Source organism: Fukomys damarensis, unplaced genomic scaffold (genome assembly GCF_012274545.1).
Source record: "Fukomys damarensis isolate Sample0158 unplaced genomic scaffold, DMR_v1.0_HiC HiC_scaffold_38, whole genome shotgun sequence".
Lineage (NCBI taxonomy): Eukaryota > Metazoa > Chordata > Mammalia > Rodentia > Bathyergidae > Fukomys > Fukomys damarensis.
The window spans coordinates 51,277,303-51,289,970 of record NW_022900950.1 but is presented as its reverse complement, the minus strand read 5'-3'; the positions used below and the strand labels follow the sequence as shown (position 1 = coordinate 51,289,970).

Below are 12,668 nucleotides of genomic sequence, written 5' to 3'. Positions count from 1 at the left end.
TAAATATATATATATATATATATATATATATACACACACATATATATATGCTTAAAAAATTCAGACCATACATTCTCCTCTTAAGGTAAGCATGCTAGTTACTCTTTGGACCTATCACTAACTATTGAAATCCCATTTTTTCCATCCCTCTCCTTGCTCTTCTATGTATAAGCATGCTCAAGCCTCTCCCATATTGAAAAACAAAACAGTAACAGTGACCCTTCCTTCAAGGACAAGGTTAGGGATGGAATTAATGCTCACCTTTCACAGAATGTTCTGAAACAGACACAAAGGTGGCAGTTCATATAATTTGGAGGAAAAGTAAATTAATAGATGATGTTAAAACTGCTGGATAGACAAGTGGGAAAAAATAGTCGAATTTGTCTTTCACAATAGATCAAAATAAATTCTAGGGCCAGGGATTTGGCTCAGTGGTTCCGCTGCCTGCCTCGCAAGCTAAAGGGCCCAACTTCAATAAATAAATAAGTAAATTCTAACCAGATAAATATTTTTCAATGTAAAATATGAAGCTATAGAAGGTCTAGAAGAAAATACAGGATTTTTTTATTTTGCACAGGTATTTTATATAAGAAAATTATTGTTTATAATTTTGCAGTGGGTAGGGACTTTCTAAGGATAATCCAATACCCAGTATTCTAATATTTTTTAAAACATTGATAATTGGTCTGTATAATAGAAAAATATACAAAAAGAAAGGCAAATTAAAATACAGTGAAAAATAATTTTTCACCTACTAGATTAGCAAAAAAAAAAAAATTAAAACATCTTGTGTTAGAAATGGTGGTGAAGCCAAGCATGGTGGTGCACGCCTGTAATCCCAGCACTCGGGAGGCTGAGGCAGGAGGATCGCTGTGAGTTTGAGACCAGCCTGGGCTACATAGTTCCAGGTCAGACTCAACTACATAGTGAGACCCTGTCTCAGATAACAAAAAACAAAAAAAAGAAAAATGGTGAAAATTTGTGTTCTGATACATTGCTGGTAAAAATGGAAATAGGTGTGGCCTCTTTGAAGGGAAGGTTGACAAGAGCCATAAAAATTACATACAACTAAACTGCAACCCCACCACTAAGAAGGAATTCATCCTATTTATACTCTCACAAGCATAAAATTATGTGATTTTTCATTGAGACTTGTTTGTAATAGAAAGAGATTGGGAATAACGTTAATGCCTATTAACAGAAGACATGTTAAATAGATTGTTTTCACCATTATTTGGAATACTACGCTGCTATGTAAAATGTATCAGTTCTGTTTATCCTGCTATGGAATCATCTCTGGAATGTATAGTAAGTAAAAATACTAAAGCGTAGAATGACGTGTAACCAAGAAGAAGCAAAGGGAGGAGGAGTCGGAGGAGAAAAGGAAGAAGGAGAAAGGAGAGGAGGAGGGGGAAGCAGAGCCTGAGAAAGAGAGTGGGGAGGAGGAAAAAGGATTAAAAGAGGGGGAGGAAGGGGGCAGGGCGGAGATGGGCCTTGGCTTCAAGGGTTACCAGAGCCAGTGGAGCTCTCTATCCTAACTCCGCTTCCTTCTGATTTGTATGCTACCAGTTTCAGTGCCTGCGGGCTGACCTTTCCCATGTGGTAGAGAACACAGCCATGAACAAGCCTGAACTTAACATCTTCTTCAGCCACACCGAGGAGACTGGCCCTTATTTCCATTTCAGTTGGAAAACTCCCAAGGAGACAACTTGGCCCTATTCAGCTGACCTTTGGGCTCTGGTGCCTGCTGCCCCCGGACCTTGCACGAACTCCATGGTCCGTACTAAGGCCGTGACTTGTGTCAGAGGCACCATCTTCTCCCAGGACCCAGAGAGTTCTGGTGACGTGCACGCTCCCTGCAGCAGTGTGCCTAGAAAATATGGCTGCTAACAAATGAGCATCTCCAGAGGCGCTTCTACCACTATACATTTCACAATTCCATTTTTCCAGAATGGCGGAGCTGTACCTGTAGCTCCCCATGTATGTCAGTAGCACCTCCAAAGATGAACCCCAAGCACGCTCCAACAAGGTTGTAAGAGACCTAGATAGCTGCTGCAGGAGAGACAGACACACTCTCCTGGGGCCTGCCAACAGCCCTGCCCACCTGTCCAGGGAGAAGGACTTCACGTCCTAGTGAAGGCAGGAGACAATGGGAGTGGAAGCCTTGTCTTCCTGGAAGCAGGCGATTTGCACCTCTCGAAAGGAGCTGTAATACCTGAATCCTGAGATACGGATCTCGGGACCTGCCCTTCTGAGTCTGCTGGAAAGAAAGGTGACCAAAAACAGCCCTTCCTTGAAGACTGTGCCAAGCATAATCCTCTCTGTCTCCCAGCCAAAGTATATGAATGTGAGAGCTGTGTGTTGAGATTTAAGTTTCACCCTCTAAAAATAATGATCCCAGGGAGGACTCAGGCTCGGGTCAGCTGCCCACCCTCGGACCAAAGAACTCTGGAGAAGAGAAGGCAGTCTTGCTCTAGTTCATGTTTGGAGCCCACCAGACTGGAATGGGGGAATGTGTTAAATCAAAATAAAGTGGGTACTGTTATATTAAAGTGGGCATGATGGCACATACCTGTAATCCCAGCTACTTAGGAGGCTGAGGCAGGAGGATCTTTTGAGCCCAGCCTGGGGAACTTAGCAAGACCCTGTCTCAAAATGAAAGTTGAAAAAGAGCTGAGGATGTTCAGTGATAGGACACTTCCCTATTATGCATAAGGACTTCGGTTCAATCCTCAGTTCTGCAGTAAAAACATCTTTTGAAAAAATAAAATGGCAAGGGCTGGGGATGTAGCTTAGTGGCTCGGTGCCTAACTGGCAAGCAAGGTCCTAAGATCGCACCAGAAAATAAATAAAGTGGCAGTTCCTTCAATATCATGACTGGGGTCAGCTCTAGAGAATGCTGGTGTTGAATGATTGGTCAGTCCCATTTGTTCACTTCAGGCCTTCAGAGTTTTTTACTCTCCCACTCCTTAAATTCAGATGTTTTTCAAAGCTGTCTTCTCACACTGCTCCCTCTCATGTGACTGCTTTTTCTACAAATGCCCCACGATCCTCCCAGCCAAATCTATGGGCAGCCATCTTTTCCTGCATCCAAGTCTCCACTAGGATGGTCAAAAGAGAATGCAATATTTGTTTTAAATTAAAATGTGCTTATAGAAGCATATCTCTGGGAGAAAATACAAGGACCCAGTCAACGCAGCTGCCCTGATCTAGCCTTTATTCTCTTCCTTCCTGTGAATGGGAACCACCTGGCATGGAAGCACCCAGTAACAGAGCTCGGGAGTCATTCTTGAACTTGATCATGCACGTGAGGCCAAGCAAAGGACCTTTGTGAGATGCAAATTTGATTATGTTACCTTTCTCCTTAAGATCGCTCAGTGTCTCCATGGCACACAGGGTCGCTGGGGGGAGGGTGGCTACCTCCCAGCCTCCCGCTGTCGCTTCTCACCGCCTGCTCAATAAAGGGTCCTGTTCCTCCGAGGAGCCGCCTCTGTCTCGTGCCAGCTGTCCATAAAGTCAGCCAAGGTTACTATTTATTTTTATGTATTCCACATCCAAATCTTCTCGGATTTTCCGTCAGCTCTGCGTATTTGTACCTGATTCTGACTGCTGATCTGTTTTGAAGCCAGCAAGCATATGCTCTCAGGTAAAGAAAGCTAGTGCCACATTTTAACCTCTGCTTTATTTTGATGACAGAATCTGCGTATTGATGATTGTGTTGTTGTTTCATCTTTGTACCTTGAGGAACAGAATCTTCGTCCACCCATCTCAAGAAAGTCCCTCGGATCACAAGCGTACACAGCATCCCAGCCAGTGGGCCACCACTGTCATTCTCTCCTAGCCCTTGGGACTATGGGGAGCTGTTCACTTGTTTTGAACTCTCGTCTCGCTATCCCAGGATTGTGAATCCTTGGAAGGCAGTGTCCTTTCTGTTTATTAATATTATTTCTAGAGCTTAGCTGAAACATAACAGCTGCTCAGTAAAGTTTGCTGGCCGAAGGAAGAGATGGATAGATCAATATATGAAGAAATACTACTTGTTTTAATCCTATATACTAGCAGTAAAAAAACGGCACTTTTCCGGAAGGTGAGGCAGAGCAGAAAATGTTAGAGCTGTCACAAGGTGGCGCTAGAATCCCACATGGATTCCCTCTGCCAAAAAAAAAAAAAAAAAAAAAAAAAAAAAAAAAAAAAGTCCAAGACGCTTGACCTGGGCTGGTTTCTTGTAACAGACGCCTGGCTGAGCCACGCTAGCCAAGATGGTTTTGAAATGAAGACTGTGGAAGAAATAAATGCAGGCAGGTTACAGCATGATGTAAAGAGAGGAATGGTGGCTTTCAAGGAACTCCGGTGTAGATTCCCCCTCCACCTCTGGACACCATCCCATCCCTGCCTACAGGATCACACATCCAGACAACAGCACATTTCCACCTCCAGGTACCCTTGCCTTCTTACTTAACAAAATGCTCAGGCTCATCATACCCAGTCTTCAGCCTGCGGCAACAATATTTCCCCATGGAGTCCTCTCTCATTCCAGGAGAGATTATATCTGTCACAGATTTTATTACCATTTCCCTCTTTACCTCCCAAGAGGTCACTGAAACTTTTAGACCTTTTGAACTCTGGTTTTCTGTGTAGTCAGGTGATAAAGAGAAAAATCCTTTAAAATTTCAAATACATATCTAACTCCTGTGAGGGACCAGGAAATGTAACCAAGGAAACGAGAGCAAGAGTGTAACCATGGAAACCCATTTAAACCAGCTGGGCCGTTACCATCTAGAATTTGGTGGACTCTGGCTGCTGCAAGCAAGGACAGTTAGCCCTAGTTAATATGGTCAAGTGATGTCAATTGATAGTGTTTTACAGACATTTAAGTAACATCTGGGTGCTGATAATTTAAAATGTTAGAAAGAAAACCTTTCCATAGGACTTCTTTGCTAAGCCAATTTTAAAGGACCTTCTAAATATTTCTGCCCCGCCCTCTTACCACACCTCAGAAATCATCATTCACTCACTCATTCATTCAGCAAACACATGCCAATCACTTTGCTGTGCTGGGCATTCTACTGACCCCACCATATCTATGTCATGGCCAATGTGTTATCTTTCCAACCAGTTTTAATGCTGAGGCAAATCCTTGAAAAAAACGTTCATTTATCCAACAGCTTCTTTACAAAACTATGTTTACAAACCATGGGGGTTTTTTGTTTGTTTTTGTTTTTGTTTTTTGAGACAGGGTCTCACTGTGTAGTTGAGACTGACCTGGAGCTCACTATGTAGCCCAGGCTGGTCTTGAACTCACAGCGATCCTCCTGCCTCAGCCTCCCGAGTGCTGGGATTACAGGCATGCGCCACCACACCCAGCTTACAAACCATGTTCTTTACAGAGCTATACTCACTGGTTTATACTTCCAATGAGTGAGATATAAATGAGCTTTTTTGCTATTTTTTTTTTCTGGTACCAGGATTTAACTCAGGACTTTATGCTTGCAAAGCAGGTGGCGAAACCACTGATCTAAATCCCCAGCCCACTTTCTGCTACTTTTGAAGGAAACTTTCACCTTGTAAAAGGTGAAACAGTAGGGTTGTAAAATCAGATCCTTCAGTTTCTCCTTTCCTTCTCTCCCGTGTGCAGTACAGCCCTGACACCTTTCCTCCCCTGAGCACCTTCCTCTCAGCATGAAAGCAGGTATGAGTCAATCCTACTTTCTCTCCCCCACCTTCTTCTGGGATGGGACCCCAGCTTTCGGGCAAAATAAGTAAGTGCCCTGCCATGGGGCCACACCCCCAGCACCTACTGAATTTTTTCAAAGACCCCTCGATTCTACTTGCTACCCTCTCTCCTTTCCCACATAACTCTTAGAAGCAGTTCTTGTGAAGCTGGGGATGTGGCTCAGTGGCACAGGGTTTGCCTGTTGTGTGTGAGGCCCTGGGTTTAATCTCTAGCACGATAAAAGAGAAAACAAAATAAATAAGAATTTTTTGTGCTTTTCTTATCTCTCCTTTCCTTTGGCTGGGAACCCTCTGCTTTCCTGATTCTTTCTCTGTTCTCCTGGGGGACCTCATAATGACTAAAATTATGACCTTTTAAAATATATTTTTAAGTTTTTTTAGACAAATTCTCACTATGTAGCCCAGGCTAGCCTTAAACTCACTATATAGCCCAGGTAGACTTGAACTCACTCTGCAGCACAGGCAACCTCAAATTCCTGGTCCTCCTATCTCAGCCTCCTGAGTGCTAAGATTGCAGGCATGTGCTCAGTGATAAATGAGCTGTTAAAAGACCAGCCAGGCATGGTGGCACACGCCTGTAATCCCAGCACTCAGGATACTGAGGCAGGAGGATCGCTGTGAGTTTGAGATCAACCTGGGCTACACAGTGAGTTTGAGTTCAGTCTCAACTACATAGTGAGACCCTGTCTCAACCCCCCAAAATAAACAAACAAACAAATAAATAAAAGACCCATGTTCTCCTCTCTGCAGCAATGAATCTCTGGGCCACTTTCTCAAAAGTTTCACCTTCCTCAGCATGACTTTCTCCTGGTCCTCCACTCTCTGACTGCCTCTCCTGTCTCTTCTGTGTCCCTGGGGTCCTCAGCCTGCCTTTCTTAGGGATTGTCAGGCTCATGTCAGTAGCTTTAACTACCCCTCCCTACCAAGGGGATCCTGAAGCACAAGACACAAACGATGACTAACTGTCTTCACCAGGCTCACCTGGCTCCTCATCCTCCACATCTCGCGCTGCCATTTGTCCAGAGCCCAAGGTGGGAAACTGGAGATTCTACTCCAGGTTTTATCTCACTGATCCACCTCACCATATGCATCTTGTCCCACACCCTCCACTTTCTTAGTCCGGGCCCTCATCTTTACTCTCCTCAGACATTAAAATCACATCTTTGCCAATCTTAATGAGACCAGTGCAGTCTTTCAAAAACACAACCATTCCACTGCATAAAATTCCCAAAGATCCTCAAGGATAACATAATGAAAATCAATTCCTTTGCATAACAGGAAAGGTCCTTTGTGATCTGACTCCTGCTTCTTTCTGCAGCTCATCTCTTGTCTCTCCGCTACCCCTAGCCATGCCTTTCTAAAAGGCTCAGTGGTTCCAAACAGTTATCTCCCCAAACAATTATTACTGCGTAGCGCATTCCATCCTCCCTCCTAAGCGGCTCCGCAGTTCACCAAACTCCTCATGTATGTTGTTGACTTCCTCTCTGTTACCACGCCTAGCTCGCCTTGGGCTTTCTGCACACTCCCATTCAACACTTCTCTCACTGGGCTGGACTTGTCTGACTGGTGTATTTCCTTTCCTAAACTGACTACTTAAGAACAAGCACAAGTCATTTGTTGTGTTGTATTGTTTGTTCCTCTATCACCCAGCGAAATGTCTTGACAGCAGTAGACGTCTACTAAATATTGGATATTACTATTGTTATCAAGGGGATGGTGAAGAAATTGCCTTTGCAGCTAACAATTTCCATCAGCATCAGAAAGTGCATATCAAATGCTGGTGGCAACTGAGCAGAGACCAGACCACATAGCAGCTGAGAGCCAGAGCTAAGCCAATATACGCCCTACACGTGTGACACACACCTATGGGAGTGCAGAGCTCACTGATGCACACACCAGGTGAAGGCTGCCCTAAATCACCTGTAAGATCCCTTCAAATGCTGACATTCTGTGAATGGAAGCATCAAGCCAAGACATCCAATCCAATCAATTATGACACGAGGGCCTACGATGTGTTGGCCGTTACACTATGTGCTGTGACAAATGGAGAGAGATGAATACTTGTCAGGATTTAGACCAAAGAAAAGTACAATCAAAGGCCATTTCGATGTGATATGGAGGAGACGAAGGAGGATACTAATTCAGTTAGCTCAATAACATTTTCTAGGGACAAGCTGTTTCCTGGGTCTGTGTCAGAAGTGGAGTATAACAATGAAAGATGGGTTGTCTCCTACACCAGAAAAGCAGGCAGACACACCGCCCTGAAGCACAAAGGTCAGGGATGATGATTTCTGCCTACAGAGGGAGAGCCCCAGTCATGATGTTTGATCTGGCTCTTGACTAATAGGCTTTTTCAAGTGTGGAAGGGAGAGTTCCACATAGATGGAACAGAATAAACAGAAGAACACAGGGTCTGAAGCTGAGGCACCTTAGAAACCATTGATTTTTTCCAGGTCACAAGCAGCAACAGCTGAGCTCTGGCTCCGCACTCCATACACAAATGTGTGTGCGATTCTGTGCCTGTCTGGCTGAGTGTGTGTGTGTGTGTGTGCAAGTGAGTGAGATGAGCAGCCCTGGACAGCTGAGGCATAGGACGCAGCTTGGGAAGTACAGAAAGATCACAGGATCACATGTTAACTCACATAGTACTCAGATTGAAAGGAGGCACAGTATTGTTTAGCCTATCACCAATCAGGCCTTCCTTCCCTGTACCCATATCTTTACCAGGATCAGAAGTAATTAAATAGCTAACACAATAATTTGGCCACCCGTGTAACTGACTCCATCCATGTGCATCCCTCAGGCAGCCTACTTCGCCTTCTGCTTTTCTTCCTAAGTTAGTATTGAGGATTATGATTTTTATGACCTTAGGATGTCCAGGAAGGATGGGGGCTTCATGAACCTGGGGCATCATCTCTTTTCCCAGGTTGTTCCCCAATATTTTTCAAGGCAGACCTTAGGGAGTCATCCAGCTTGACCCAGCCCTGGACCCTTAATGGGTCCCTTAACACTGTGAAATCTGTGACTCTCAATCATCTGGCTTGAGGGCTCTTCCTTGTACAGGCCATTGCTGTGGAGCTACCTCTCTCCCACCCCAACAAGCTTTCCAGCTAAATTCCAGGTTTTAGCTGTATCACACTGGAGTTAGTGGAGGCTTTGGATACTGAAATTCAGGACTCCCTCTGTCCAACCAGGATGAAATGGAAGAACCCAGGAGTGATCCACAATAATTTAAAAGCCAGTAGAAGCTGGGCATGGTGGCACACACCTACAATCCCAGCATTTGGGAGGCTGAGGCAAGAGGATCATTTTGAGTTCAAGGCCAGCCTGGGCTACATAGTCAGTTCAAGCCCAACTTATACTACATAATGAGATCCTGTCTCAACTCCTCCCCAACACCCAGCCCCAAAACAACACAAGCACCATGCAATCCAAGTAGAAAGTAGGCCTTTGGAAGCCCATCAGGCAATCAAAATGGACTGCTACTTCCCAGAATAGCTCTCTGAGTGCCACCTGGTTCAGGAGCTTCCACTGAGGACTCTACCTTCCCTAAGTTATGTTCCACCTCCTCTCCAGGCACATCCCTGACTCCTTTGTTTTCCTATCTCATTCCTTCTTCCTACTTCTGCCTAGCACTTGCAAATTTTAAGTGCAAGAAACGGAACTGATTCTGTCACAGTTAACATGCAAAGGAATTCATCAGAAGTACTGTCTTGTTAGGTATTTCCTGGGAAGGCCAAAGCCAGGCATAGGTTCTGCAACCAGGAGCGAGGCCCGTGATCACCTAGGTCCTAGGACACTGCCATTGTTCCTAGGCATTGGACCCCACAGGCAACACCAGACACTGGATGCAGCCACAGTCAATGCTGTCCCTACTCACCAGAAAGTGCTGTGCATGGCACCTGCCTCCCAAAGGCTCACTCTAGACACATTTGGGGCAAGTGTATCTGACTGGTATTTGCTGCACTTCTGCTCAGTGAAGGCTAGGGACACAGGATCTGCTACTTTCTGATTCTACAGTGGAAGCAAGCTATGCTCAGAGAATGTCCAAAGTCTGGACAGTCAAGGTGACAGTGTGCTCACACCCCACCCTAGGACAGTTTATTGTTCTAATGCCATCTTTCTGTAACCAGGGCGCTGACTAATTCCTGAACACCCAATGGCTAAAAAGTCTCTTATATAAAATGACATAGTGTTTGCCTATAGTCTTTGCTTATACCCATATACTTGTGTGTGTGTGTGTGTGTGTGTGTGTACTGGGAAATGAATTCAGGAGCTTGTGCTTGCTGGGCAGGCACGGCACCACTGATCGACATCCCCAGCCTATACCCATATACTTCAAATCATCTCTAGATCACTTATAATGTCTAAAACAATGTGAATGCTAGGAAATACCAACAAGGACAACATTATGTGTTCAGTACATCACTTCCTACTTTGTTTTTTGCTTTTTTGTGTTTTTTTGGTACCAGGGATTGAACCCGAGACCTTGCATTTGTGAAGCAGGTGGTGGAAACACTGAGCTAAATCCTCGGCATATGTTCAGTACAGACATAATATTCTTCTGAATATTTGCTATCTAAAGTAGGTTTAACCCATGGATATGAAACTCGTGTATGCAGAGGGCCCAATTGTATATAGTAGTACTTGCCTAGCCGTCCTACCTTATGAGCAGGATAACCAGGTTTAAAAAACAAAAATTCAGCTGGGCATGGTGACACATGCCTATAATCCCAGCTACTTTGTGAGGCTGAGGAAAGAGTGTCTCAAGTTCAAAGTCAACCTGGGCAATTTAGTAAGATCCCATCTCAAAAATTTAAAAAGCATTAGGGATATAGCTCAGGACTCTCTGGGTCTAATCTCCAATAATGCACACACACACACACACACACACACACACACACACAGAAGCCCAATTACATCTGAATCCAATAAACAGTGTTCCATGCAATATTTGAAACATACACATACTAAAATTTATTGTTTATCAAAATTCAAGTGTAAAGTCGGCATCCTGCATCTTATCTGGAAACTTCCTTAAGGGTATCTTTTGTGTATCACACTAGTGTACACTGTGCCACATCCTGGTTTCTGAGTATACTAAACATGCTCGTGTTCAAAATCTGCATTAGAGACAATAGCCCAGCTGCCTAATCCTGATTGTAAGTTACCACAATTAAAAGCCCTTCTCTCTGTTTTCCTCCCATACCAGAATTCCATCTTGCCAGTCATATGCCTAGAGCCGATTAAGGTAAAGGTTGTATCCTTGGGAAAGCAAGGGAGAGAAGCACATTAAAATTTTAAAAAAGGATTACTTGGTTGCAATTGGAAAAAAAGTAGAATAAGTGGTGCAGAAAGATTTCATGAATTTTTTATATTGGGTTGTATCAAATTCTAGGACCTCACTTTACTATGACTCACATTTAAGAATGCTTTAACAGGAGGTGAAACTATAAAGTGATGAAATTGACTTTCATGTGCATTGCGTGGAAATGAGGCGAAATGAGTCACCGTTCCTGTCGCTCTCACCTCCCACACCCCAGGGTGGGTCCATTACCCAACAATTGGTCTGTTCCTTTAATGCAGAACTGCAAATGATTTTCAAAACCACCCCATTTCCACATAACATAGACCAAATGATAGGGCAAATTCCTAAAATTGCTTAAAATCATAAATAGCACAAACAAGGCACACAACTTTGCCAAATTCTTCAGACGCAGCACGCACACAAAGACCTATTTACCCAGGTCTTACATGAGGAATAATTTTACCTTCCCAAACTACTGTCAACTTTCTCTGGATTGCCAGACAAGCCACAGCCCAAGCCACAAAATATAAATGATGTCTTTTAGGTTTGGTGCACATAGTGGAATACATTTTACTAGTCAGCTTTGGGTCTTTGAAAAGAATCAATTCTCTCTCTCTCTCTCTCTCTCTCTCTCTCTCTCTCTCTCTCTCTCCCCATCTCTTCTTAGGTTTTTGAGACTGGGTCTCATTATGTAGTTCAGGCTTGCCTTGAATTCACTATGTAGCCCAGGCAGGCCTAGAATTTGTAGTGATCCTCCTGTCTCAGCCTCTTGAGTGCTGAGATTACAGGTGTTCACCATCGCATCTGGCAATTTGTGTATTTCTTTAAATGAAATCTTTATTCAGTTCCTCAGACATGCCTTATTCCTCTGGTTTTGGAATTTTTGTACACTATTCCTCTTCCCAGGATCTTTTTCCTTCCTTCATTTAGTTAACTCCTTCAGATTATCGGAGGGTGATAAATCCTTTCACTGCCTAAAAGGGGGACAGTGAGGGCTAAAGAAAAAAAGGCAATAGAGACTTGCATAATTCCAAAGTATGGGGGCAGGCAGGAGGTCAGTGCCTCAGAGCGGGAAAAGACAAAGACACTCCAAACTTGCCATTATTTTTTAGATTCATAGAGAGTATCCAAAGACTCAGAGGGTGGTGATAATCCTAAATTGATGAGGATCTTATAATCTGAGGAAGTATCAGATGGAGGGTGGTGGTAATCCTACGCTGATGAGCATTTTAGGTCAATGAGGTGCTTAAATTGATCAAGACAGTGAGACGAGCAAAATGTTTAAACTGGTTTGTATTACTACTCAGTTTTCAAAGAACCAGATTGTCTTCAGCTGATGTGATCTTTCCCTTGAGCATCACAGCATCATGGGACCATTGAGGCCTCAGCTGTGACTGGAGGCAAAACGAAGTTATGCTTTCACATGCCATAGCTGGCCTGCAGGAAAAAGACAGCCCTAATCATAATTTAATTATGAAATGCTTTTTTTCCCAAAATATGGAGAATGGCTCCCAACATCAGAAGTTTGCTCAAAACCATCAAAAAGTTAACTTTCGGGCTGGGGATTTAGCTCAGCGGTTCGGTGGCCTGCCTAGCAAGCACAAGGACCCGTTTTCTCCCCAGTACC

The 12,668-nt window shown here is 43.9% G+C and overlaps 1 protein-coding gene across 2 annotated transcripts in view; it reads left to right on the top strand.

Annotated features, from left to right (window-relative positions):
• Gpalpp1 (GPALPP motifs containing 1) overlaps positions 1-2,608 on the top strand; it is a 54,153-nt gene extending 51,545 nt beyond the window's left edge. Inside the window, exon 11 of one of the 2 annotated variants that reach the window (XR_004515678.1) lies at positions 1,570-2,608. The gene's annotated coding sequence lies outside the window, so the exon portion shown is untranslated. The remainder of the gene's footprint in view (positions 1-1,569) is intronic. The other variant, XR_004515679.1, reaches the window with a different exon arrangement.
• Positions 2,609-12,668: the final 10,060 nt, after the last annotated feature.